Source organism: Tupaia chinensis, unplaced genomic scaffold (genome assembly GCF_000334495.1).
Source record: "Tupaia chinensis unplaced genomic scaffold, TupChi_1.0 Scaffold148646_1, whole genome shotgun sequence".
NCBI lineage: Eukaryota > Metazoa > Chordata > Mammalia > Scandentia > Tupaiidae > Tupaia > Tupaia belangeri.
In genome coordinates, this window is record NW_006208495.1 from 2,143,935 (window position 1) to 2,149,882 (window position 5,948).

At 35.0% G+C, this 5,948-nt stretch overlaps 1 non-coding gene and 1 pseudogene across 1 annotated transcript; both read left to right on the top strand.

Annotated features, from left to right (window-relative positions):
• Positions 1–467: 467 nt before the first annotated feature.
• Positions 468–5,948, top strand: part of LOC102474982 (serine/threonine-protein phosphatase 2A 55 kDa regulatory subunit B beta isoform pseudogene) — a 21,681-nt pseudogene continuing 16,200 nt past the window's right edge.
• Positions 755–888, top strand: LOC114006534 (small nucleolar RNA SNORA5). Its single transcript, XR_003548236.1, has one exon. It is a non-coding gene; the product is annotated as a small nucleolar RNA SNORA5 (small nucleolar RNA).

The following is a 5,948-nucleotide window of genomic DNA, read 5'->3' on the forward strand; positions in this document are numbered from 1 at the left end:
GGGAAAGAGACTTTACCTACCTGACTAGTACTGGGTTCTGGAAGAGGGGGAGGCCCTGACTCCTGGAGTGGGGTGCTTCACAGCCATAAACCTGGACCAAGAAGGGGCAGCAGAGGCAGAGATGGAGATGCCTGGTTGAGTTCTGTCCTATGTGAGAAAAAAGGAGACAAATTAGCAAGAGAAAGGCACAAGGAAGCAGACAGAATGCTGTTTTTCTAAAAAAAAAAAAAGAGAAAAAATGTTGGAAGGGACAAAGAATAACAAGAGGGAGAGAATATTTGCTTACCTGACTAGTACTGGGGTCTGGAAGACGGTGGGCCCTGATTGAAGGGGGAGGGGCTTCACAGCTGTGATGCTGGACCCCAAAAGGGCAGCAGAGGCAGAGATGGAGATGCCTGGATGAGTTCTGTCCTGACTATCACTGGGGTCTGGAAGAGGGACCCCTGACTGGAGAGAGCTTCACAATCATGAAGTTGGACCCAGAAGGGGCAGCAGAGGCAGAGATAGAGATGCTTGGACAAGTTCCAACTAGCACAGGGGTCTGGCTTTACAGCCATGAAGCTGGACCCAGAAGGGGCAGCAGAGGAAGAGATGGCGATGCCTGTATGACTTCTGTCCTGACTAGCACTGGAGTCTGGAAGAGGGGGAAGCATGACTGGGTGGCAGGCTTCACAGCCATGAAGCTGGACCCAGAAGGGCAGCAGAGGCCTCAAACATTTATTATTACTTTGAGTTGTACTAATTCAAAGTCCTCTGCAGCTGTATTAAATTTGGGGCCCACCTGGTTGATTGAAAGCACTGACCCTGAAGGCTGTGACAGAAACACTTTGACCCATGAACATTGTTCCTCTCTCCTGGGCTCTGAGATAGATCTCATCACAGACAGTAAGGGAAAAAAAAAATCAAAACCCTTCCTTCCTCCTCTATTTTAAAATATACATTAAATTGTTTTCAACTTTAGTTTCTCTACTGTGCTGTAATACTCTAGAAGTCATTCCACTTATCTACTTGTAATTTTATATCTATTTAAAAAATATTCTTCCTCTTTGTCCCTCCTTTCTCCCCTTCCCAGATTCTGTTATTCAACATTCCATTCTCCACTTCTATGTTATAAAGCTATTAGTTTCTACATATCAGTGTGAATATGCAGTATTTTTTTTTGAATACCTGGCTTATTTTACTTAACATAATTTCATCGAGGTTCATCCACGTGGCCAAAAAATTACTGGATTTTATCTTTTTATATGAATGAATAATATTCATTTGTGTATATATACATTTTCTTCACTCATCATCTGATGGAAGCTAAGGTTGACTCAATATATTTTTTTGTGTGTGAATAGAAGCACAATAAACATGATGACGTAGATATCATTTCGACATATTGATTTTCTTTTATTTGAGTATATATTCAGTAGTGGGATTAATGACATATATAATAAATCTGTTTTTAGTGTTTTGAGAAACACTACTAAAATCACTACTATTTTTCATAGTAGTTGTACTAATTTACATTCTCACTTGAATTTCTCTTACTTCATATCCTTTTCAGTATTTGTTATTTTTTTGGTTTTATTTGTTACTGTTTTTATGATAACCACTATTCTAACTTTAGTGAAGCAATGCCTCAATGCTTTTTGCATATACTGATGTTTAGTGATGTTGAACATTATTTCATATACTTGTTGAAAATTTGTGTATCTATTTTTGAGAACTGTCTGTTCAGATCAATAACTGATTTTTTAATGAAATTATATATTTTTTTATCCTGGTGAGTTGTTTGAGTTTCTTTTACATTTTTATTAATCCCTAGTCAGATGTACAGCTTGAAAATATTTTATTCCATCCTGCAGGTAATCTTTGCTCTCTATTGTTTTATTAACCTTGCTGTGCAAAAGCATTTTAACTTGATATGATCTCATTTGTCTATTTTTGCTTTTGTTGCCCATGCTTTTAAGGTCTGTCCAAAGATCTTTGTTCATACTACTGTCCTAAAGCTCTTCTCCTATGATTTTCCCTAGTAATTTTATAGTTTGAGATCTTTTACTTAAGTCTTTAATCCATCTTTAGTTAATATTTCTTTTTTTGGAGAGATTTTTGCTATAGGGCACAAGCACTCACCAGAAAGACAGAGAGAGACAGAGACAGAAAGCGAGAAATCATGCCCCAGGGGGAATGTCCACAATCCCTTTTCCTCCATTCTCCTCTTGGGATCTTGGGCACACATGCACATGCGCCTGGCATGAGTTTAAGCTACTGGGTTCGGGACTTGAACTGATTTCGACCACATGGCAGTACAGCGACATAGCCATTATGCCAACTGCTGGTCCCCTGTTAATATTTTTATATCGTGAGAGATAGTGGTTCTAGTTCATTTCTTCTAAATATAGCTATCTAATTTCCTCATTCTTCCATGAATGTTCTTGGCACCTTTGTTGAAAACCAGTTGGCCGTAACACATTGATTTATTTCTGGGTTGTTCGATGGTCTATGTGTCTGTTTTGTTCCGGTACTCTTCTCTTTGGGTTATTATGGCTTTGTACTATATTTTAGAGTCAAGTAATTTGACAAAAAAGCTATAGCTATTTATAGCTTTTCAATAACAACAAAAAAAAACTATAGCTATTTAGGGACTTTTGTGATTATGTTTGAATTTTATGATCTTTTTCTATTTATGTAAACAATTACATTGGTATTCTTTTCTAAAAAATTATTTATGTTTAATCACATATATCTTTATAGTGTACTTCCCTTCCCCCCTCCCTCTCTTCTATACTAAACTTTTTTTCACATTTTATTGATTCACAGATCTTAATTAAACTAAAAATACAGATATAGCTAAAGTCTAGTGACAAGTGCACTGTAATTTTATTCTGGACAGATATAGCTAAAATCTAGTGACAAGTGCACTGTAATTTTATTCTGAAATATTCTAATATGGATTGCATTGAATCCGTACATCACTTTAAATAGTATGAGCATTTTAAGAATATTAATTATTTCAATTAATGAACATAGAATATCTTTTTTTATATCTTCTTTAACTTGTTTCAGCAGTGTTTCATGGTTGTCATTATAGAGATTTTTCACCTCATCACTTAAATTTATTTCTAGACATTTTATTTTGTGTAACTATTGTAAATGTCTTTAGTTGCTTGATTATTTTTTGGCTAATTCTTTATTGGTTTTTATTTTTGTGTGTGAATACAAAATTCATTATTGCAATTTATTTTTGTATGTTAATACTATTGCTTCCAAATTTACTGAATTCATCTATCTGTTCTAAGAAATTTTGATGGAGTCCTTTGGTTTTTCTATGATCATGTCACTGTCACCTGCAAACAGACAATTTGACATCTTTCTTTCCAATGTGGATGTCCTTTATTTTTCTTGTCTAATTGTGCTAGCTAAGACTTCCAGTACTATGTTGAAAAAAAAGTGGACATCCTTGTCTTGTTTTAGTTCTTAGAAGAAAAGATTTCTACTTTTCTCCATTCACTATGATGCCTCTTTTGGGATTGGGATATATGACCTTTAACATGTTGAAATATGTGACATCTATATCTAATCTGTTGAGCACTTTTATTATTAAGCAATACTGTTTTTCATTGTTATTGTTGGTTTGCTGTTTTAGTTTTGCTGTTGGACATGTGTATTCTCCAGAAACAGAGAAAATGAGAAATCACCCTTCAGGAGCAATGGCCACACTACAAGCCCTTCTTCCCCACTGTCTTCTCAGGATCCTGGTCATGCACGTACATGTGCCTTGCATGATTTTTAAGCACCTTGGTCCAGGACTTGAACTTCTCAGTTGGCCTTGTGGGATATAGTTGCTTTCATGTCCACACACATGCTAGTCCAGGATGCTGTAATTTATCAATCCTTTTTTCAGAATGTATTAAGATGATTAGTGATTTTTTTTTGTCTGTTATTCTACTTATGTAATGCATCATGTGTATTGATTTATGTAGATTGAACCATACATGCATCCCTAGTATGAACACTACTTGATCATGATGTATAATCTTTTTATGTGTTGTTGAATATTGTTTCCTAGTATTTTGTTAGGATTTTATTATCTAGCTTTATCAAGGATATTAGTCTGTAGTTTTCTTTTTTGTTGTGTCCATTTCTGCTTTGGGGACCAGGGCAATTGGACCTTGTAAAATGAATTTGGGAAGATTCCTCACTCTTGAGTCTTTAAAATAGTCTGAGAAGTGGTATTAGTTCTTCTGTAAAAGTTTGATAGAATTCAACAGTTAAAACCTCAAGTCCTGAGATTTTCTTTTTTTGGGAGACTTTTAAATTGCTGATTTATTTAATCATGTTACTTACTGTTGGTCTAATCAAGCTCTATATTTGTTCTTGTTTAATCTTAGTAAATTATTTTACTTCAAGAGTTTATTCATTTTGTGGACAGAAGTCTGACTGCTTTTTCCTATTTTTCCAAAGTTCTTTCCAGAGGGCCTAGGGGGAGTCACACCTACAAACATTAACAGAGCATTTTTTTCATTAACAGGATTCTCCCTACATCCTGTCCTTGGCATAGTATCTTTGAAATGTATATTACAAATGTATATTACAGTATATTCTTTTGTTTATCTCTTCCTAAGACACAGAACTTCCCTTTCCTTGAGCTGTAGATTAAGCATTTCTTCTATGAATCTCTTCCCAGGACACAGATTTCCCCTTCCAATTACCTACCTAAAGATTGTGGAACCCACCTATAACCTACAAGCTCTAGCTTCCACATGCCCCACCTTTTTGGGCCAGACCAATGGAAATCTCTTCACTAATTTTGTCTGTCACTTTCAAAATCAAATAAAAGGAACCCCAGTATCTGGTCATCCCGAGAAAGGCATGTTTGCCTCCTCTCCAGGTCTAGATCAATCATATTCTGCCTGAAAATAAACCACATTCATTATTATTTTTTAGACTTGGTTATTTTCTGTCGACGATCTTTTCTAAGTTTTTCAACTATTTTGTTTATAGTTCTTCACAGTAATCTCTCGTAATCCTTTGTATTTCTGAGGTATCAGTTGCAATGCCTTTTTTGTTTGTTTCTGATTTCATTCATTTGGGTCTTCATCTTTGGCGTGGCTGTGGTCTTTTTTTGGGTGTGTTTATTTATATCGACTCTGATGATTATTATTTCTTTCATTCTACTAATTTGAGTGTAATTTGTTCTTGCTTTTCTCATTACTGTAGATGGATTGTTAGGTTGCTCATTTGCCATCTTTCTTTCTGATATAGACATTTGATTCTGTGGGTTTTTCTCTTAATTTTACTTTGGCTATATCTCACAGCCTTTCTTTCTTTTCTTTTTTTAAATGGTTATTTATTTCTTACATTAGCTAGAGAAATAGAAAAGCAAGCATAAAAGAAAGAGAGAGAGAGAGAGAGAGAGGGAGAGAGAGAGAGAGAACATCCCCAAAAGGGTTTTCACGTCACAATGCACCACCTCCTTCAGCCCTGGATCATGGATAGGCACATGGCCAGCATATTCAAAGAGGTCTCCAGGTACTATCCCAGAATCTTCCCATAAGGGTTAGCCTTGCATTTTACTGTTGTGCCACTATCTGCTCCCTACGTATTTTTTCTCTTTCAGCATTTATTGTAATTTATGATTTAAATATAATCATTACACATCTTTTTAGGGCACAGAATGATCTTTAGAAACATGCATGTATATGATGTGTAATAAGTAAATCAATGATATAAACATATTCACCAGTTTCAACATTTAACATTATGTAACATTCTTTACTGTAAAATACAATTCTAAAGAAAAATATATAGATTAAAAATCAGAAAACAATCATATAAATTAATGAAGATAATCTTAACATAGCCAATGAAAGAATTTGTAATTTTCATTTAGTGGACTATGGGAGATCAGAGCTTGTTTTCTTTTTCTTTCTTTTTTTTTTTTTGGAGAGGTTTTTGCT